Source organism: Anser anser, assembly GCF_964211835.1.
Source record: "Anser anser genome assembly, chromosome: 4".
NCBI classification, from domain to species: domain Eukaryota; kingdom Metazoa; phylum Chordata; class Aves; order Anseriformes; family Anatidae; genus Anser; species Anser anser.
This window is the reverse complement of record NC_139724.1, coordinates 8,708,725-8,732,876: the sequence shown is the minus strand read 5'-3', so window position 1 is coordinate 8,732,876 and position 24,152 is coordinate 8,708,725. Positions and strand designations below refer to the sequence as shown.

General features: G+C 35.7%; 1 long non-coding RNA gene across 1 annotated transcript in view; it reads left to right on the top strand.

Moving 5' to 3' along the window:
• LOC310899347 overlaps nucleotides 1–24,152 on the top strand; it is a 343,657-nt gene that overhangs the window by 34,803 nt on the left and 284,702 nt on the right. The gene's annotated exons all lie outside the window — the stretch shown is intronic.

The window sequence follows — 24,152 nt, the reverse complement described above, 5'->3', positions numbered from 1 at the left end:
TTTGCTAGTCCTAGAATCTAAATAATTCATTTCTAAGTAATATGATGATTAAGATCTATGCATGCCTTTATACGTTATCTTGGTATTTGTAAAGAGGAAATTGGTACTCATTTCCTTCCTTTCTGTGTAAAGTTCTCACCAAATATAAAAGTCAAAAATCCAAAGTGAAAACTGAAATGCAAACATCTAGGAATAGTTTTTTGTTTGGTTGGTTTTGTTTTGTTTTCTTCTCTCTGTCTTCCCCCCAGCTTCTGCAGTCATTTTGAAGACAAAGTTTAGTTACTCTTACAAAAAATAAGTAGTGGATTTAGCTACAAGATGCTTACTTCAAACTTCAGAACTGGCATTAGTAATGTGATTATGATACCAAATGCTGTGTGAGGGTACACTGACATATCGTGCTCTTTTATTTAAGTAGGTTGGGTGGGAAAGAAATATTGATACCCGCTTAATAGCTGTCTGTTCACTTATTACCATGAGGAAAGTGCAGATAGATAGCTGGATTATGAAACAGCAAGAGTCAGAAAATGGTTGCAAAAAGAACACATTTCTCTTTCTTTTTTTTTTTTTTCCTCCCTCCCTCTAAGCTATTAATAGCAAAAGTAATATCATGATACTGCATCTTCTTCAGAAAACTATGCACCTCAGGCATTGGTGACCAAAATTTCCTTATTTAATGCTAATCTTCAACATTAATTTTCAGAATTTGCTGTTTATGCCAAAATAATTATTGCACATAAAAGGTTTTATTATTCTTATCTGTTGACGTAGGTTCCCAGAAAGTAAAAAAGCCTTTGTGTTGATGCCTGTTTACAAATAGTGTACTTAAATAGTGGGGTAATAGAGGGTAACAGCTGAAATTTTTTGTAAACCTTAATAAATTGGATAGCGTGTTTTAGAGAGATCTGTTACTGTGTTGAGAATGTGGATTTCTCAAATCTCCTGTGTGCATCACCATCTGTTTCTAAAGAGTGATATACCTGTCTAGCCTCAAGCTATTTCGCCAGTGACTCAGGCAATCGGATGAAGCATCCAACAGCTTGATAAAGATAGTACTGCTGTCTGCTTTAACCAGAGGAGCAATTTAAGCTTTCAAATCATAGGAAAACATGAATTTGTGCATGGCAGCCATGTAGTTACACCACAGTGTTTTTCTGGGTTGTGACATATGAGAAAAAGAAAACAGCTTTTGGATTGTAAATCCACTGGTCAGCGGTCTGGCAATGTCATTAGATACAGCAGGAACTATTTGGTGTGAAGGTCAAAAATCTTTTATATAAAGATTATTGATTAAATTATTCTGTCCTAAATACTGACTAACCAACCAAACAAAAAGAGATATATCGTATTTTCTATGAGGCTGTTAAAAAAGATTAGTCTGAGTGTAAAACTTACCCCAGCACAGGGTTTAAAGGTCATCTCCTTTCCTCAAGACTTAGTCCTGAAAGACAGGTCTTATACCTTATGATGTCTAAAGTCTTGTGGGTGAGCTTCTTCATTAACAGGACTCCATACATGGGGATAAATTCATAGAAACCTCACTGAATTTGTTAAAGTATTTCAAATGAAATGAAAGAACAGCATTTGACCATGTTTATCTGATTATGTAGTCACGGTCTAAATTCTCTCTATCGTGTTATATGTGAGGTAGCAAAGGTAACACCTTGTTTACTGGTTAATGTGCTGATCTGAAAGTCCAAAGGTTGGTGTTCAATTCTTAATTTTGTCAGGAAGTACTTGTGCATCCATGAGGAAATAATTTGTATAAAAATGCTTTTCTGATGTACGTCCTCAAAGAACCAGAGATCTAAGATGTGGTCCACAGACATTTCTTACCTGGTTTGTTCTCTTATTTGAAATATACACACTTCAAGAGGAAACGTACTTTAAGTGCTGTCCCCTCTGTGCAGTATTTCTCTACCTTTTATTAGCATGCATAACGTGTCTGCCGAGATGCTGTATGTACAGTGGATGCATCATAACCTCACAGCACACATCCACAAAGATGCATTACACAGGAGTGGATGTTGCCCACTGTGTACCATATGGTTCTTCTTTGGTCTCTGGCTGCACAGCACTTTGCAAAGGCACTGAAGTTTCACAGTTAGGTACTTTAACCTCTTGTGACCAAATGGACTTTTGCCTTAAAAAAAAAAAAAACAAAAAACAAAAAACTTCTTCTCCCAAAGAATGCAGTGATCTGGTACATTTAGGTTAGATTCTTGAGAACATCCACCCAATACTTCAAAGGTGCTTGATAAACACTTGTAACAGTGGCCAGCAGCTGAATATAAAGATGAGATTTGTGTTGAGGTAGATGCAGTGTAGTATAGATGCAGCATCTGAGCTGCTTACTCACTGTTGGTTTAAATACTCCTCATGAAAGGAGCTAGTCCCAAGGAGAAATTTAATGGAGGACAATGCATTGTCTTTGTGAGGAACTTGCTCCGTGCGTAAGCAGAAGCATGAAAAGGCTGGCTGGAAAATGTAATATAAAGCATCACTTGCTGGCATAATTGGCACAACATATATCCGGTTATATTCAAGAGCAAGGTATTGAGATATTCTTGAAGTAAAGGCTGGAAGAATACTTGGGGGGGGCCGGGGGGAAGATGTGAATTATTTTGAACTGCACTATAAAAGCAGTAGGTCCCGTCAGATACTCCTTGTAAACTGGAGATTCATGATTTAAAGTACACAGTGGAAAGCACATTTTTTGATTCATTTGCCATCAGAAGCAATTGTCAGTCTTGAACAGTCAAGAAGTAAAAACTGTATTTAGGGACCTCTGCTCTGCCTGGAGTGATTGGAATGGTTTATAATGATGTTGGATGACAGTACTAATATTTATTTTATTCCGTACTGACTGAATTGTGTTTCCTCTTTATATTCAGATGCTGGGGTTCTTTGCTCTTAAAGCAGTCTCCTAATGCAGTAGCGAAAATAAAATCAATAGACCCTATCTGGAAGCAGTGTAGATCTTCTTTCCTTTGCTCTGCAGATTGAAGTATCAACAAATTATCCTATGAGATTGACATAAAAACTGTGCCCTTTGCACAGCCATCAAATAGCTTGGTGACTGGAGACAGCCATTTGTCGTCTGCCTGCCTTCACCAGTCTCTCTCAGGGGAGCAGAGAAGACTACTGGGTTTTAGAAATGTTTTGCTGTCCACAGGTATAAGGTGCTTGATAAAGGTATGATAGGAGTAGTATCATATACTAAGGCACTATTAGGGCCTCAAAATCTGCAGTGTTTCGCAGTCCCAGGGAAGTGATCCAATGCCTGAGGTGGGAGTGAGCTCCCTTTGCCGCAGCGAGTGCTTCCCCAGGAGCTTCCAGGTGGCCCAGCAGAGCACAGGCATGGACCGAGGAAGCGAGGGCCAAACTGAACGGGTTCTCTCCAGCTCCTCCACCAGCATCTCCCATATACAGTGACAGAGGAATGTACTTACTCTAATGCGTTTACTCTAATGCAAGAGCCATCAGGGTCTTATGCCTCTCTTTATTCCGTACTGGCCAGGTTGTGGGAACCACATCTGGGCTTTTACATCTTAGTGTCTTCCACGCAAATTAGCAAAAGCTTTAAAATTGGCTTGTGTGTGAAAAAGCCCCAAACCATCAGGCTCTAGTTGTACAATAGTGACCCTGCAACTGGGAACTTATTCATAAAATCAACTAAAAAAAATAAATAAAAATCTGCACTGATTTTCAGTGGGATTTGAATCTGAGCTAAAACTTGTTGAGGAAAAAAAAAAAAAGAAACAAAATCAATAAGTCCCAGTCAATTGATACTGTTTTTTGTTGTTGTTGTTTGCTTGCTTTTATTTTTTTAAAAGCATCATAATAAATATAAGCATTTTGGAAACCTTGATGCTAATAATACCCCTCTTAGCAGAAGGCAAGAAGAAAATTCCAACTTCATGAAGTCAGTTTACTGGAGCTCTGTGGTGTCAAGCCTTTGATTTAGAGTTTATGATATATAGGGCTTAAGTAACCTTCTTGGGACCATCTGCAATGGAGAATAAGCTGTTTTCTAAATCTATATGTTGTACGAGTATACTGTAATGCAAATCAAAACAATATTGACTTAAAGTACATTGATTGTCCCTCAGCCACTACCAGTTTTAATAATAAAATTGCTGCAGATGCATGTTTGAAGTGGCATTGTTTAAAGCTCCTATTTTATTTACAGCGCAGATGAAAACCACTCTGCAGTAATAAGCTTTTCCTTCTTAACAGTGTGTATGCGCTTGTTGATGTTGGTTACCCCCAGGTTTCTGATTTTGAAAGCGACTTTGGCTTGATTCATTGAGCAATTTATGCACCATTTGCATGCAGTTCCCCAAGTGTTATTTGAAGTAATTGAGTACATATTTTTATGATCTATAAAACAGTCCTTTAAATTTGTGCACATGAGGAAACTCTTTATGATGAACCTAGGAGTAACCATCCAAGTATGAATAGCATCAAAAAATGAGGGGCAAAATTTTCCCACAGCGCTTGAAGTGCTTAAAAATTCATAGTAATTCTTTCTTTATTGCAATTACTTACCATGCATATGGTACTTCTCATGTGTAACATTCTAAGCGTTTTATCAGCAAAAGTGGCTATTATTTTCCCTTTCCAGCCACCATTTTACATATTGGAGGAACCGAAAGTAGAGAAAAAATAGGCAGTTTTCTGAAGTGATGTAGAAATCTGCCATGAAGGTGAGAATGGAATTGCAAAAGAGTGATGCTGATCCCACCTCTCCAGGGAACAAGACCCTAGCAAAAAGCTTGCACAGTGGGAAGGGACAATGTGCAGTGGTGTCACTGGGAAGGAGGCTGCTGGCAGTTATAAAGAAGCAATCTCCCTGGCTGCACTTATTCCCCAAAAGAGAAAATATAACCAGGCAGCTCTGCTAAATATTTTGAGAGGGCAAGAGCTGCCTGTATTTGAGGTCTGCCTTTGACAAGGAAACAAAAGTAATTCTGTTTAAAAATAATAATAATCTAAAGCCATACTCTCATGAGATATTTTCAGTTCAAGTTTATTGCTCTAAAGGTTACCAATGGCTTCTATTAAATATTTGAGTGGTTTTATGCATCTCCATTTTCTGTAATTGTTTGACCCTTCTGAAGAATTTCCACCTCTTTGTAACTATCTTAGAGTTTTTGTGAATCATATTGATAAGGTGCTTCTGGTCTATGCCAGTTGTTTCTATTTGCCTAATTTCTTTTTATTTAATCTTTAAATTGTTATCTTTGCACTTATTAAGAAATAGAAGTCTAATGTTCATTGGGAAGCAACTCTTTTTAAATTTTCATCTCCTTACTAGTAAAATTTCATGCAAATAAAGTTATATGGACAAAGAATAGGGAATAATAATAAATAATAATAATAAAAAAAAGTGAGTATAAGTCCATATATGGAAGGGAAGGCAGTACATGTTTCATTATTGATTCTTTGCTTTCGCTGGATCTTGTTTCCACAGAAATATAGCTACATGATATTATAATAAAAATTAACTTTTTCTAATTTATTTTTTTCCTCAGAACTTCTCTTTAATAACCTGTTATGTTTACAATGTTTTACAAAACTTAATCACTTGTATTTTCTTTTTAAAAAAATACCCTATCTCTCCCACTCATTTTATTAACCTTTCCATTTCCATAAATACTTAAGAAGCTAATATTGTATAGAGAGTCAAGAACTGTTATAAGGCCCTCTGTGTCTTTTACAAATAGATAGAAATGATACAGCTTTAAAAAGAAGAAATCCACCTATTTCTAGAAGGATCTTTGTTTTAAAGAAACTCAGCTGGAACAGAAGATGCTGTAAAAATAAATCCACGGCAGGTTTTTGTACTTCCTGCTATCCATCGATCTGCTTTCTGTGCCAAATGTGTATGACATTTCAAATAAAGACATTGAATACCAACTGAGTGAAATGCTGCTACTACAGTTCCTATACAAATAATCAGGGACTAGGAACAAGGGTGCAGAAGCTCAGAAGAGCTCTTCCTTGGCTGGTAGTCTTGCTGCCTTCAGGTGCTCAGACATGGGCTATGCAAGATCAGGATGCTTAAGATGCCTTTCCTCAGTGAGCTTTTTCTTCACTAATCTGCTATGCCACCATTCTCTTATAAACTCCATGAAAGAACAACTCTAAGAAATCTTTGGACCTCATTAATCATTTATCTCTTGATTTTGATGGTGAAGTTTTAACACGTCTTAGTTTAAAAAAATGGTTTCAGATGCCCATATAAAAAGGAAGCAAAATGATCCACACTGAGATTTATAAATTTGAACCCTAGCACAAATACAGCATAAAATGAAAGCACAGTAACTAAACTGAGGTCCAGTGCCAGATTAGCATTTCATATTTGAAGTCTATGACAGGTTTATTACCAAACTGAAAATTCAAGAAATGACTCAAGACCACATAAATTACTTAAATGCATCATGGAGAGGATAATGTTTTGGCATCATGAATGACGGTCATCTCCCTTACATTAATTAGGCAAAACACATTTTCTTGATTATTAAGAGTGTATCCAAATTACACAACTAATGTGAAATACCAACATGCATGTTTGTGCACATACCTATGTCATCTAAACATGGGGATAACTGCAGCATTAAAAGAAACAGTATTTCTCCATCCCGTGGCATGGTCGGCATTTGTGTGCATGAGTACTTGCAAGTGTATATACAGTGCTTGCTATATAGGTTTACAGATAAATACCAAGAAAATCTCCATGAGTAAGGAATATGTCCCCTGAGTGTTGAAGATAAAACTGTATCTTCCTATTCATTTTTTATCTGATATTTCAACACCAAGATCTACACGTAGGAAATAAAAGATTAGGACTATTCCAGATGTTCTTAAATCCACTGAGCTTGATAACCAGGATGATGAAATCTCAGAAATCTCAAAGATAACTATCTTTCAAATTCTGGATGGTGGGTAAGATGATGGAATACTAGAATAGAGCAAAAACATGAAAAAAAGGAATGAAAACAAATAAAGAAAAATCTTTAGTTGCCTAGAATATGAGGGAGAAGATTAACACCCAACATGTTTTTTGCAAGAACAAGTAGTGCCATAATTATTCAGTTTCTGCTATAGGAAACTGACAGGTCATGTGCATGGAAAAGTAACAAATATCAAAATTCAGAAGGGTTTTTGCCTCTTATATCTATAAGCAATTTGAGAATCCTAACCTGTATTAATTTGCTGTAAGATTTTGTATAAACCTGCTCGGAAAACTATTCTCAGCAGTTGTCAATCTTGCACCATCAAAATGGTGGAGCTCAGTGGGGATCTCTTCAACTTCCAGTAGTATTCAATACTTTTTTTTAATAACATGACTGATGGAATAAAGTATGCTTCTCACAGGTGCAGCTGACAACATTCTAGGAAACCTGTCAAAATGTTCTAAGAGGCTTACTTCCAAAATTATCTTTACAAATTGGAGACGTGATCTAAAAATAGGCTATTTCAGTAAGTACATTACACTTAGATGGAAATAAGCATCTGTACAAGAATGGGATGGAAAATATACAAATTTTATACTAAGGTTCTCATAGCTATATGTTATCCTGTTATGATAAGCAGCACACAGTGATGTTTATAAAAGAGAATTAGCTACAAAACGTGAATTAGTAAATCTAATTGGATCTGTTATAAGAAGTGCAGTTCTCTTTAAGTCAGTAAATTTACTTCAGAGCTGTGCTTGCATGAGGAGCTAAGAATAGATAGGCTTGCCATTTGACTCATTTCAGTATGTTAGACCGTTGAAACCTACTCTCACAGACACACATAACTAGATGTTTTTTTCTTATTTGCAATGTTATCATAGCATGAAATTGTTTTATTTATTGAACTGCCTCATATTTATTTTAGTTTCAAAAGAATAATAAACAAGTTTGCTAATCAATAATAGGAGCTAGTTCAGGCAAGGGTGAACCTGAAGAATTATTTTAAGAGCCTGATATAAAGTTATTGAGAAGGAATGGATTGCAAGCCTCACACTTGCAAGGCTGTATACAGGTTCCCATTCAACATCCATAAAAGTTGTTTTGTGCAATTCTATGGATTAAGCTTTAAACCCTAGCTTGATTACCTAAAATAATCAGAAGGAATAGTAGTTAAATAATGCAGTTTCTAATGAGCAGAATTTGTGATAGGACAAGGCTTGTAAACTCTTGTTAATTTCTTGTTAAAAAGTACTGATGTGTTGAATTTCAGGATTGCCCTTAAATAGTATAAAATTTGGCAAATGTATTGTCAAGCTTAAGAACAGTGTGGATCATTTTGTTGTACCTCATTTTTACCAATTAGTTTCATTTCAAATGTCCAGTCTTATTTTTGCTTTGGCTGTTAGGTTTATGTTTGATGCTGGAAAATACTGTTGCCACATATACCACATATCTCGGTAAAGCCATGTTGTTTTCCACTTGGCTTATCTCAGTCAGTTACAGCCATATTTCAACTTCTCAAGTTTTGTTTGCTGATACAGTGCCTGTTAATATAATGCCTGTTTATGGCCCAGGAGGAGAGTGTATTGCATCTTTAATGGAGAAAAAAAAAAAAAAAGCAGAAATAATAGCTCTTGAGCTTCCATCTTCATCTCCTGGACTAGGAGTCTCACTGTGCTGCCTGGCCTTTGCCATTGCTCTTCTGTGAGCTAGTCATCATGTTACTCAGCACCACAAGGCCTTCTTTTGTTCCTCAACTTCCAAATGAAGAGGGAAACACACTTTATATCACACATACACACACACACAAAAAGGGAAAAACGAGAGAGAGAGAGAGATCCATCATACACAATTATTCTTGTTCAAGTGTCAGCACATCTGTCTCAAAACTGAAATCTGAGAGCTGAATTAGTTGTACTAGAAGATCACAGCAGATGGTTTCTCGCCATCTCTTTGTACTCTGTGCATTTTGTACAGGCTCTTACAGAATGAGAAAGAGAAGCAGGTTTCCTTTTGGAAGCTTACTGAATCAAGAAACTATTGTGGAAGTTCTGAAAAATGAACACTAGCAATACGCAAATGTGGCTTCGCTACAAGCAGATAATTGCTCTGAAAAGGATTACGAAACCCAGTTGACTATTCCAGGTGCAGGAGGTAATGATACTTGTGGAGGAGAAAGAGTTCAGAGCATCCTCATTTAGTGTAACAGTACATGCAATTGCTTTTGTTGAGTCCCTACAGCTGCAGGCTACTGTCCAGAGACAGTACTTACTCAGTGACTGTGCTTGACTATTTTTGGTTCTGGAAAGGATCTAATTATTTGTCATTGTTCATAAGTGGAAGAAAAAAACCTCCACCCTTCACCTCTACCAGTCCTCATTTGCCTAGAAAAACTGGGGAGAGATTAAGCAGTGTCCCTACCCTGCATGCAATTCATTAACAAATATCATCATCCAGGTCACCTCCTGATAAGCACAGGTAGGCAGCTTCCTGGATTTTGGACACTTTCCACTATGGAGCTGGAAGAATTGATTCTATTTTTGTCATCTGGGTAGGTACAGAACACAGTCCCTGAGCAGTGAAGTCTTGATATATTTTGTGGCATAGCTACTGCCAGGCAACAGATCTATAGCTGTGCCTCTTTTGCTAAAATGCAGTCATTAGACTTCTCATGTCTGCAAACACATTGAGGATGCACATGAGTGCTGGTGTGTGAGGGCGAGGGACCAGACAAGTGATGATGTGCCAGCTATCGGAGCTGGATCAGCACTATGAACTACAGTTCATAAAGACGTGAGACTAAAGGGAAGAAAATTAAACAATGTACTTGACGATCAAATCTTCCTGTCCACTTCTAATGATAAAATCTTCACTTTTATTAGTCTTCTGTACATTTAGTGAGGGAAACAAGTCGTCTAATTTGGGGAGTGGAACTGAGAGGTGGCAGCACTCTCAGGAACTTGACCATCTCTTTCAGCACCATTGAATTCTTACACTGGCTCAGCCTGACTTCTGTATCTGCACCCAGTGCCCTCTGTCCTCATCACCTTGGAAGTTGTAATACCTCTTTATTACACCAGGTGTAACTTTTTCTGTGCTTGACCAAACTGCTAGCAAGCCAAAAACCCACTGAGGTAAAATGCTTTTTTTTTCCCCCCCCACAGGTAAGGCAATATATTCCATATCTTCAGGTGAAGTTTTTCATACACTGGAGCTTACAATTCACAGAAACATATACGTCAATAGCTGTTTGTGTAAATAAATATTAATTAAGTCAACACATGTGGCTCATTTCTGGCTTATGAGTGAGATCAGAGTGATGCTTTTATCTTGGTTTAAGCCCCATGAAAGTTGGGCTGATGATTTTCTGACTGTAACACAAGGTTTGCTGCAGATTCCTCTATTGTCAAGGGCTTAGTTACTTCTAATAGTTACTGATTGGCATTTAATGAGTCTTGAAAGCAATGTATCACTTGGTCTCCTCTGAGTTAGGGTCTCCAAGCACTGTAAGTCAGTGTAACTGGGTGCATGAAATAATCATGGCGATACAAAAAGAGGAATGTTGTATTTTCTGGCCTTTAGAAACAAGTAAATAATTTTATCTGGTTGCATGCGTGCTCCAGATGGACAGTCTGAAAGTGCTTGGATTACAACACCATGAAAAGGTAAGCGTTGAGAATGAGCAGCAAAATTGTATGGTTTACAAGATGTAACTGCATTTATTATTTATATAATTAATTAACAGTAGTCAGGATTTGAATGTAAGTTTCTTCCTCATGCTATCTCAAAAAAAAAATAAAAAAAAAATTGCCTGATAGGATGCTTGTTTACTGCAGCTGTCTTGGCCTTGATTAAAAAATTGACGTCTGAACTAAGAATAGAACATATATTGTGCTATATACTACATACAAAAATAATTTTTAAATTGTGTTCTTTCCTCATAGTTAAACTAATCTCATCTTTCTTGGCTCCTGGTTGTATGAAATAGTTTTATCTGTAAAAGGGAATTTGCATAATGCTTTTAAAAGTCTTAATAGCTATAATAATTTTAATCTACTATGAAGTGTTTATAATTTATAGTAAGCTGAAGCATTTAATTGTGTAAAAGGGAATATTAACCCATATCTTCTAATCCAAAGAGTGGTGAAAACATGAGGTATGATACTTCTTGTTATTTTTTCCTGCTTGCCTCTGGACATCCAATTTTATTATTTTTTCCAAGGACTGAATGACCATGAAAAATGAAGCTGTATCTTCACTATCAGAGACACAAGTTCCATGCAGGTGCTTTATTTAGTGTCCTTTCTGGGAATGCACCAGTTGGCCACACTGAGATCTCATCCTGCCCCTACTCAAATCGATTAATGTTTTGTCATTGGCATTATTGCAGCTAGGTTGAGGGCTTCTATTGTGATTGGCGGGTTTTATTTATTTGCTGGAATATGAAAGACAAAAAATATGAGTCATTATCTTCAGCATGCTATTTAGTCAAGGATCAACCTCATCAAGAGGTGCAGCAGATCTGACATAAAGAACCTGCAGCTGTCCCAGAACAAAACACACAATGTAGAGAAGATAATAACAGCCTCACATAGCTTTCCTCACTCAAGTGTCCAGGCAAGATACCACAGCATGCGATCAATGCAGATCTCTCAGCAAAGTATAATACAGAAAATTTTCAAGGATTTGATGCAATTCATCTTTTCAAATAGGCAAAACATTTTTATAATGATTATTTGGATTGGGAAAGTCTTTGATAACTATATAAATTTTTGCAGTTACTTTGCCGGGGAAGCATCATTTTGGTTTAATCTTGCAATCTTTGGAAGATTATACCTTGCAATTTTTGCAAGATTAGGCAAAACCTTGTAACTATGCAATGAACCCTGCAAGTTAGTGAAGAAGAACAAGAAGGTTTATACATGGCACAAGTGATGCCATATGTTTGTGCTGAATAAGCTTTAGGAAAATTCTGTTGCACAGGCTTTGGTTTCAACTAATAAAAATTGGGAAAGAGAATTTCCATTTTATCATGAATTCTAACATGCAAAAAATATGTTCCACATCAGAATAGAAAACTGATATTTTGCATTTCCCATAAAACAAGCTTTTTTTTTTTAAGTCAAACTTCATTTTAGCGTAATTATTTCTGTCATTCACCGTAATATTTTCAGCACATTGATGGCTAAAATATGTATTATACATATTTTAAAAATATATACATATACATATTTTAAATATGTATAATATACATATACATATATGTACATAAATATACATATACATATTTTTAAAATAACAGAAGGTTTATTAACTGTATTAAATTTGATTTTTGATGCAATAAGATGTTATTTACGAAATATATATAATATATATATATTTAGTAGACGGCTGTGAAAAATGGCCTCAAATATTTTGACATAAAAGGAAGAATTTTTGATTAAAAAAAAAAATACAGCTGGTTTATCGCTACTGTTTTGAACAACTTTATGTCTTGCTTCTTATTGTCACTGGGCTAATTCATTTTCTTCATATTTTAGTACAAATCAATACATATTGCAAAAGTTTTTTTATTAGTCCATTGTACAAATTCAAAATCTACATCTCTACAGCTTTTCCCCAGGCTCTGTTCATAAGGCAAAATTAATATACACATATGGGTTTATTTTAAAATATATATATATACTGTTTAATCTGAAAATAATATGATCTATGCTCTGCAGCTAGAATCTGCTAGGTTTCATCTGGGGAATAATACATGTAATTAGGTGATGATGGTCTTGTCTTTTGTCACTGAAGGCAAGGCTGGAAATTTTTTTAGATGCAATGATGATGTGTTTTATAGCATTTGGTATCGCTAAGTCTCTTCAGGGCTGAACATAAATGCAAATAAATTAGAAGCTTCATTGTGTATTTGCAATTTATGAGCTGGTCCAGTTTCACCTACCAGCAGAAGTATTATGAGGAAAGTAAATCTCTATTAGATCCCTGACACCCACTGTGGGGCTGTAGAAGAAAAATAAATAAATAATAATAATAAAATACCCAGACATAACATAATTCCTGTTTGCTCCAGAATCTTGAGATATGTACTGTTCATGAATGTCAAGACTGAGTACCACTCTGAGTTTCTTCCTTCTCCCCCACTTCTTGCCTCTCTCGCTGCATTTTTGGAAATCAGAGTTCACGGGTTGCTGAAGATATACATACTCCAGGACTTGTGTTCAGGAAGCTATTCTTTGTAATATCCCTTCATCTATTTGATAAAATCAAATCTACTTAATAGTAACTTAATAGCATATTGTATTTTAATAAGTTTGTTTGTTTGTTTTTAATACAGTAACTCTTCCATAGTGACTTAGATGCTTTCCCTAGAGATGTGAAAAGGATGTTTTCTCCGTGTCTTCACAGTATATACGTTCCTGCATATGCTTTGCAGTGGTATTGATGCAAGTGAGCAAATTCAGTGATGCTCTTCTGGCCATGCAGCATTCCATTCCCTGCTTGTGTGCTGCTTTGTCTTTGTAGAGAGAATGAGCCGAGCTTGCTAACCTTTTCATCAAAGAAAATTACATCTTTGAACATGAAGATGCTGGGGTAAAAATAAGGATTCCCAAAGTCAAACTGAGTTTGCTTGTGTGAATGAAATTAAAACAGCAGTATCCCTACTGTGCATGGATTCACAAAATTGGGTTTAACAACCTGGGTACTCGGGATTAGAGTATTTTATTGAGATTGCAGTAGAGAAGATTTGGAGACATCTCTGATGATTTCCTGCCTTCATTAACTTCCCACTGTATGAGTTTATGTATTTATTTTTATATTTATATAAATAGGACTATATATGTAGGACTATTTCCCCACATTTCCATCTGTTTGGTCTTTGAAATACTAATACCAAGCTCTATAGTCGTTAAGTAGCCAACCCATATCGACCTGCTGTTTTCTGTTTTTTGGTGCTTTTGTTGTTGTTGTGGTTGTTTTTCCTAACTGATAAGGACCTAGTTTATGTCCTCTCACTTTTTTTTTTTTTATTTTATTTTATTTCAAGAGATAGTACATTCTTGTAGAAATCTCAACCCAAAAATATTCATGTTTACTCTCCATTCAACTGTCAGGTATTCCCAAGGAGTTTAATAAATATACTTCTGTTTGGAGAATAGCCATACCTAGACAGAAAGATGTTTTCAGGCTGTAAGGTATTTTTAGATTGTCTTATTGAATATGGACCACTCAGAAGTAGCTTATTTTTAATTCTTCAGCCTGCAGCAAGGACAAAAATGCCTTTGCATTTACTTAAGACATAACATAGTTTAAAGTGTTTGAAAACTGCATGCTGCAAATCCTCCATTTCTGGCTTTTTATTGAATCCAAACAGTGTGCCAGTGCGTGGTGCTCCAGATACATGCAAATATATGTGCACCTGTCTGCAATGGAGCTCTTCACATTGATAGAAATGTTGCTGTTTACTTCAGTGATTGCCCATTGAAATAATGATAGTACATTTATATTTAGATAGTAGCATCTATTTCAAATGATCCTGAAGAACCTTATTATCCTAAGACTTTCTGTCAGTCATAAGGAATCCCTGGTGATTTCAGTGCTTCATATTGTTCAGAATTTATCACAGGAGTGGGGATATAGAGATTTGGGAATTTGGGGAACGATCTTTTGAGTCATTTTTCAGACTTCATTGCTGTACGTGGAAAAATCTGCTAGTTGTTGAATTACATTTTGTGTAATATGAAGTAACTTGCAACCAAGTTGGTGAGGTGCAAACAGGGTAAGTATATCACAAGATGGGTGGGAAAGGGGCTGGACCACTGGGATGAAAGGACAGAATCTTCAGCAGGGCCAGAGACAATGGGAGGCTCAAACATGAGACGTGAGCAGAGCCTGTGATCTGGGCTTGTTTAGCCTTGAGAAGGTGAAGAAGTATCTTGTGTCTACAGCTACCTAATGGGATGGCAAGGAGAAGGTAGAGTCAGGCTTTTCTCAGAGTGGAAGGATTAGAGGCAATGGGCAATATTTGAGATTGCTGCAGTGAGTTCTCCAAATCAGTCATGCACAAACACACACACACTTTAGTTGCATAAATGCCTTCCAAAAGTTCAGTTTTAAATGAACGTGGGACTACCAGTGGCTAAGGAAACAAGTACTTCTGCACCAAGTGGAAACTACATTAAAATCACATATGTAAATATGTATGCCAAACTGAAAGAGCTTTTGAAGTATTTTACATATGTCTAAACTATGTAATTTGATTTAAAGACCTTAAGTATATCATTCTTCATTTAGAAATGAATTGTTAGTATGCAGGTCAAATATGTCTACAGTCATGCAATATTGATCATGCATGATGCAGAATTGATTTTCTATAGGAAATCTGAGCCATAATGAAAACAACAACAACAAAAAAGTAATTCCTGTGCAGTGTAAAGTTTCTGGTTCCACCTTCACAAACAGCAGACATATCTCCCATCTGTAAGTATAATGAAAGTTCTTAAGTATGTGCATAATTCCAGTGAATGTTGAAAGGCAGGTTTTCCACAAGTGTTTATCAAAATAGGACTTCATACAGCTGGTTGCAGTACACTCGTTGACATATTAGTACTGTGCTGTTTTTGTGTTTTGAGTATTCTTCTATCTTAATTTAAAGTGTGATGATCTAAACTACAAGAATTCTTTTCCCTATAAAGTAATTATTTCCAAATATTATTTCTGTGATGTAAGAGATGATTTTTTTAGACAAACCAATTCTACCTGTATTTGTTCATATACCAAATGAGCAGAGAAGCAAACATAAAATTATGTTTTTAAAGACAATTTAAATCACTTCCTACCTCAAGAAAATTATAATTTTTGGTATAACAGTATGCACTAGATTTTATAGAGAGAATAGAAGAGAGGACCAAGTTTGGGTATTACAGCTCTTATATCTGATGCCAGGGATCATTAAAGAGTGCTGACTTTTTAACGCTGAAAGAAAGCATCCTCCAGATCTAGTTAATAGTTTTTTTCCTAGTCTCATTTGCTTCAAATTTGATTCAAATTCAGAAAGTTACTATAAATGCTTTTAAAGCCATTAATGGCTTTTAAAGCCATATTAGCAGTTGAGCTGCAGGGCAGCTGCTCTACCTAACAGACATTCACCTTAACTTCCAAATATCTCTCCAGGGGACAGTGAGGATGTGTGCAACGCTAACTCCCTTCCCCATTGCTTCTAACGGGCGTTGGACAAAGGGGACAGCTTCCACAGTGTTGGTGGAAGTTTGAATGTGTTGTACTGTTGGAAAAGGAAATCCATAATAGGCTTTGTTTTTATTTTGCAGATCTTCTGCCCTTTCACAGCGAGCACTGTGAAACAAAAGCTCTGTGTCATACGTAACATGGGCCATCCTACTTCAGTGAGAGTAGGTACTGAGAAAGCAAGGTTGGGGTGAATAAGGCACATTCGTCTTCCATATCCTAACCGTGCTGCTTCTGTGATGGGCAGAGGAGCACAGGGTGCCTAAGGAAGGTCCCATTTATTACTTAGAGATGGTCTGAGTTAATAAAGTGGTGATAAAATCTTACAGTCAGTTTCATTTAAGAACATTACATGATTTGGAGTGATTTGGAGTATCCTGCTTCACATAAGTTACAGAGGAAAAACACCATTTCATTGCACTTCAAAGACAAATTTTCTGTTTGTGCTTTAATTCTGAACACTTTTTGCCCTTTTATATTTGTATATGCCCTTTGCAGTATATTGCAGGCTGTTTTTTTCCTATCTTAGGCCTTTTTTTGGAAATTACAATGTTACTAGAGAAAATTAATAGTTTTTTTATTACTGCATGAACTTCCATACTCTAAGGAATAAAGCACATATAGACTTTTGGTAGCACAATTTAATGATTTTTTATTAGCACTGCTGAGTGAAAACTACAAAACATCAGCAAATAGTTGACAAATGTAAAAATGAGTGGTTTAGCTGTTCCCTTGCCTCTCTTCTTTTAGCTTTTAGTGAACAGCTTACATTTACCATTAGATCTGCAGAAAATAATAATAATAATCATAAAAATAAATATTCATGCTACTCAATAACATTATATTCTCCTCTAAGCTACAACTCTGAAAGAGTATTTCTAATTTCCAATTTGAGGATGTATACTGAAAGGTAAAGGATGGGACACTACTAGAGAAAAAAGTGTTGAGTTTCTTAAAATTTCTGTAAGACTACTGAAAGGGAATCATTTAAGAAAGCTAGAGCAAACATCTTTCTGCTTTCTTTGCACCAAAGACTGCACTATCATGAGGCATATAAACAATACTGAAAGAGAATTAAATTAATGAATATTATGGTGGTATGTTTTTTTGTTGTTGTTGTTTTCTGTTTTCTTGTTCGTTTGTTTCTTTGTTTTAAAAAATGTTTCCAGAAAAGCAATGGGGTGCCCAGAAAACAAAACAAAACAAAACAAAAACAAACAAACAAACACACACACCTTCACACATTATTTATCATCTTTCCTTACTATTGTTAGAATGATAGCTCATTTTAAGTAGCTTCCTTTTCATAGCCAAGACAAACCTTCACTGGATTACATCAAGTCTCTCTTGAATATATTCATTCATTCAAAGATCAAAACTGCTCTGTGGTTCATGTACCACTCAGATACCACTAAGATTGTCTTCAGATACCACTAAAATCTGTCCTGCTCCCATAAGACACTAGTGAGGAACTAGTGAGGAAGCCATTAACATGCAGCTACATAAAAACCATCAACTACATGCCTGTGTTTTCAGAGTTTGTCTGGTGAAGCCAATTCCAAGAGCAAGCAGCCTCCTAGAATAGATTGCAATCTTCTGGTGTGGTTGGCCCCAGACGCATGCATACTCTTCTGCAAGCTTGTGCTTCCAAAGTAGTATCCAACTGCTTTCATTCCACAGAGAAACTGGGCAATATTTTCCTACTGCCATCATCTGGGAGTCGAGAAGCATTAGTCTGGTTTGCAAAGCTGATTTGCATTAGCTGATTTGCAAAGTTGGACCACAATGTGACAACTTAATCAATAAATGAGCTCCTGAGATCCCATCAGCTGTGAGGATGGGGTTTGACCAGAACCCCAGATAGTAAGACTTCAGAAAGAACCTGCATACCAAGGAAAGGGGGGTTAGCATAAGTTACACTTTCTGCATAAATATTCAATACTAAATCTGTGCTTTCATGTGTGTTGAAAAGGAACTGTATTGCTCACTTTGTGTAAATATCAGCCTTCATCACTAGTGGTTAGTGAAATCCATGAATTTTTGTCTTTCTAAATAGACCTCTTTGGGCATTTTGTCACAGCTAAACATGAATACTTTGCTATTCAGGAGTTCTGCACCACCTCCCAAAAGTGTATGGTGTGATCTGATTCTAGGATTCTATGATTCTAGGACTAATGTGTTGCAAGGACTAATTAAATATAATAATTTCTAATCCATAATATAGAACTACCATATATTACCATCATTACGGACAAGTGCTTAGTCAAGTCAGAGATCTTCAATCACCTAAGAAAGTTTCTCTGCTAAAGAGGAGTCAGCAGCAGCGCAGTCTTTTGGGTTAGATGCACAAGTAACTGCTATATTGAACTGAGATCTAAATTAGCTTCATTTTCCTTGCATGATATTGCCACGTTCTGTCAAGTGCCATGAATGCTCATGGGAAAGCTGCAAATCATTTTTCATATTGCACAGGATATTGATGTACTGAGAGATAACTTTGGAAAAGCTAAGCCTGAGAAGAAACATAACAAAAAAGCCAGACCACCTTTTGGGGAAGTTGCCTAGCATTCAAAGGTCTGTCCATTCCTTTCAAAGTTGTCACACAGTCACCATTTACTTTACTACTAGAGGAATCCCTTTGTAGTCTCCTTCAACTTGTCAGTAGAGTAACTTTTTTTTTTTTTTGGTGTGTGTGCGTGTCTGTGTCTGTGTGTGTGAATGCAAGTGTCTGATAGAACAAATTTGGTATGTCATTTCTAGGGTGCCTATTCATCAGTGTCCTCCTGCTGTTCAACATTTTATTAATGAAGCAAGCCATCACCCCCCTACCAGCAGACACTTTATTCCTTCCCAGAATCCGTCTGTTTTCCATGGTCCTTTGAAACCAGCCTTTTTATGGAATCAGCTTTAACAAAGTCTTATTTCCATGGGTCAATTAAAAAGCAAATATTGCTATTTCACAGCTACAGCTCCTTTTAAAGTGTCTCTTGGTTGTGATTATTTCTAGGATGATTTCTGGGGAGGGGCTTGGATGATTAAGATTTTTTTTTTTTTAACAAATTTGTTTTTACAGCAGATCATGACTGTAAAGGTGGAAATGACCTAAAAGATGAAAATTTAAGATCATGATTCTGCAGCTCTCCCTTGCCTCGCTTATACAATAAATCACTGGTTGCTTATCATGGGGTACACTATATTTTCAAGTTTTTTTTTTCTTTTTTTTTTTCCTAATGATGCATATTTCAAAAGGGATCAGAGAATGCACATGCACATCTATGATCTGTTAGAAGCTTAATGAAGAATGAGTAAACACATACAACTTTTTTAGATGCTATAAAGAATTTACAATAACATTTTGAAAACATCCATCACCCTTTCAAGTACTGAAATAAAGTATGGTCAGTATATCTTGCAAGGGATCATACAATAGGTCAACTATAATATATGTATATTAAATAATTTCTATATTTCTAATTGAAAATAAAGTTTCTGAAAAGTTTTAAAATCACTTTTTATATCTTCAATATTATGAATATATAAAAATTTATTTTAAGCTTTTATTAAATATTAAAAGGTGTCACTAGTTTGACCTCCACTTTTAAGGGTCACTTATGCTTCAGACTGGTGTCACTACTAAGGTAATAATACCACTTTAACATATAGTGGGTCATCACTGAAGAACTGGTGGCAGAAAATTTAACAGAATGGATATTATGGGGCCTAAGAACCAATAGGTTTTGTATTTAATTTGTGCTGAATGCCCAACTTCATCTTCCAGTTCAGCATCTGCTGCGGAAATTGGGGGATATATGAAAAGACTTGCAGTTCACCTCTAACTTTATTATTTCAATTATTAATTTAACCATTGACATTCAATATATCCTTCTCACATTTTGACTTTCATAGTTTTGTTTTTTTTTTTTAAAGTTATGACAACTTGATCCATGGTATTTTAGATGGTGGGTAATAGATTGTGAACTGTCTCTAAATCAAAATTAGGTGACCCATAACTAAACAGGAAAAAAATTGCTATACTCGGTAACCTTTGCATATGTGTGACTAATGCTTTGATAGAGACTGTTTCTTCGTCCTCTAAAATATGAGAGGCATGACATTTGAAACCTGGGAAATACTTATGCAGTACAGTTGTAACTTGCAATTCTCAATAAAGGGTAAAATGTCTGAGTGGTGGAGCAATGTACAGTCACGTTTTGTAACATCGATGGTGGATTATGTAAAATTCTCTTCTTTGGACTAATTAGTATGTTTGTATCTTGATAAGGCAGTGATGGTGAGTGGTGGTAGTGGGAATTGCTCTAACTGTCCTTCTTTGATCCTGTGATCAGTCTGTCACCTCCTTTGCAAATGACCATGGCTGTCTGGCGGTCTCAGCAAAGAACCACAGTTTGGAAATCCTGAGCATGAAAAATCAAACATGATTTTTCTTCCTTGAGATAATGCTAACAGATGAAGTGAATATTAATTAAATGGATAAAGGGAAAAACGTTACTTCCTTCTGTTTTTATTAGAAGAAACTGTACTTGTCCTAACAATTTTATGCATTAAATTTGCTCTATGCATGCACACATATGTACATATATACTTTGTATAAGAATTGGAGACAAAGCTCTCTGTATTTTAGCATCAGGTGTCAGTCTTGATTCTCTTCTCATAGCAAAAAGCAGGTACAAATATTTACATTCTGTTATTATGCTCTGTGAGCTCAGCTTTCTGTCAGTAGCACCAAATTGCTACTTCTTTAATATGTGCTTCTGCTTCAGGAAAAGCTACAACTTTGGTGGAGAGCATTCAGTTCACAGGCAAGATTCAGGGTCTTGACCTTCAATATGTGACCAACATCTCCAGATAAGCTGAAGGGTCTATTGTTATGGGAAAAAATAATTACATCTCCATAAACATTCACAAACCAATCCTGGATGTAGTTAGGGAAATAATGAATAGATACTCTTAAACAAAAGAAAGATGAAACTTCAAAACAGAGGGAGATGTTTTGATATATGCTCAAGATATTACATCTGGAGTGTTGCATTAGAGTATGCACCTTTCACTCCTTTAAGAACATTTTGATTTTCTATGCACTGCCAAGGTGTAACAAAATAATACCTAATTGCAAAGTGTTATAATACACATGAGGATTGGCCATATCTAGTACCCAATGACCATATAAGCTAGAACTTTAGATATTTTTTCTCCTTTTCTTATTTTTTTGTTCAATACATTTCTAGGAACATGCTGTTTGTTAAAGCATTAAAGCAGTCTGTTACAATACTGTAAAACTTCAATTCCCAGCTGCACTGTGTCCATAATTAAAAAAAAAAAAAAAACAAAAAAAAGTTTATTAATGGTACCTTAACTGATAAAAGATGAAAAGGAATTTCTAGTCTCTGATGTTTCATTCTGCACTGATATAAAAATGTGAAGTTTTCCATTTTGCTTTGTCCGAAGAAGTTCAGTTTTTAAACAATGAGGTATATCATTTTAATGTCATGTGTTTCAATTTAGTAAGGAAAATACTTATTTTCAATACTAGGAGATTCCTAGTACCAGTATACTGGAAAATAAAATAGTAAATATCATGTTATAATCAATAGCTGAAGGTGAATGTTGAAACATAAGTAATATAAATGACAACCTCAAAATGATATATTTATTGTACTGGAAAACAGTGTTGTGACACTATAGATCAAAACAAGGAAAATAAACTTTATATTATAGTCCTTTCAAAAATTTCAGTAAGACCATCATATTTCTTTAAACATTTTTTATATTAAGAGACTGCATTTATTTTGACTGGTTGTATTGATTTGTTTTAGTAGTGGAATGCATAAACATTTCAGCATCTAAATACTGATTCATCATCCAAACAGGGTAGGATGACCCTGAAAAGAAAGTGCAAGTGAAGTAAATGTGAATACTGTGGCCTTAATATTGGTTGCTGGCTAGTGATACCTCATTGTTTTGAGATAATGCCATTTTTCCCTAGTTTCCCTTCTTCTGAGAAGATAAGACCCTCTTGTGCTCTTTCAGGAATTAATGTGATATTTATTCTATGGGTATTTTACAGATCACTATCAGGCAGATGGTAACTTGTGTGACGACTTGTGTGTTGCAGCTGGATAGACGGAACATTTATTTCTGTTTGCACTGATGAAATATGAAAGTAATCTTTTTTTTTTTTTTTTTTAAATGGTAGTTTTATTCCAATCACAGTAATGCTGTTTTCTTTGTAACAAAGTGCTCTACGAAAATTGTAACTTCAGATGTAAACATGACTCCCAGTGCCCCCTGCCAAGTACACAAACAAACCACCTAATCGTCAACTTGAAATTGCATTTTAACCATAGCAACCTGAACACTTACCTTCAGAAATGCTTTATTATTGAAAATACCAGGGGAATTCTTTGCATCTAGAAAATTACAGTGATTTAGAAATATTTAGTATTTCATTGCAAGCTTCTAACCTGTAGGGAGTCATTCACTTTGGTCATTCAGCTTGTTTTATTTTTACTTTTAATTTTTTGTGTTTCTGAATTAATTTTAAGTTTTCCTTGATAATCTCTGTGCAAAGCCACATTTTAAAAGGGATTCTTCTAAATGTTATGTGCTTTGGAGATTTGGTTATTTGTGTATTTTTTTATTTAATGTCTACAACTACATTATATTTAATCTAAAACACTGTACAGCCATATAAATGTAAAATAGCCGGAATTTTATTTTCCTGTTGTTATTTACTATCATTTCTTGCTATATAAAAAGATTAACTGTAGATTTGTGCCTTGTCATAGGCGCGTATTCCATGGCATGCTTGTCAGTTGGGGCTGTGCACTCTGGACAACATGCCAAGAGCATCTCTTCGGTAGTGCAAAGAGTTCAGCAACAGTACCAGTTTTATCATTCATGCCCCACATCTTATGATCTGTTCTCACAATCAACAACATACCATTAAAAAAAGAACAAAGAATCCGGTGTTTCCTCTCCCTTCCAATTCCCAAGGCAGTAACACAAGAGTTCAGTGCAGTTACTGGAAGGGAAGTATTTGACAACGAGTTATTACAGATGATTCAGCTGTGCCCTGAAGACCACAAAACGGTAGGCAATGCAATCTGTGTAGAAGTATGTGTACTGGTTTCATGACAGCGCACAAAAAATTTCACCGCACCTAGACTTAACTGTACTAGCTAATGTGTGCATTGTACCACTGTCATCTGAAACCACAAGCTAATAGCCATAGTTGGTAATTGGACTTCCACTGAAAACAGTACCGTCTTTGTATGTTAGGAAGTTACTGACAACTCTGCCATTCATATTTCTCCTTCAAGCCACAGTTCTGGCACAAAAATAAAGCAGAGTCATTGATTCAACAACTTCATCGTTTCTCATACATAATAAAGCTTTTTTTTGTGGATTATTTAGAAGGGGATACCAAGTTTTATTTCATTAACTGGTAAGGTAGCAATCAGTAGGAGGCAAATTCAGTGACATTCCCTTACTGACCTTGTCTTAAAACAAGATCAATTCTTCACTTATTTGGAAATAAAAATAATAAATGTGTATTATGTATGAGAGAAAGGTTAATTAACTAATGAGAGATTCCAAACAGTCAGGTCTCTGTTGTTTCACTGGTAATGCTCTTGACACTGCAAATGCATGCAGAGGTAGTATTGCTCATGTTTCCTTGTTCTAAGGGGAAGTAGTTTCTGCTTCTGTATAAAATATAGTTTCTTTGAGAAAGTAGTAGGCTTGCACTGACAAATTTTTGAACTTGTCATTATTATGTCATCTCTTCATATTACTTTTGGTAAGAGTGAATGCAAAGTGTACAGAAATCATTCCTCTGCACTTGCAAGTCAGAGGGAGATCAAATATTGATATGGACTTAAAAACAAACAAACAAACAAACAAAAGCTCCTGACTGAA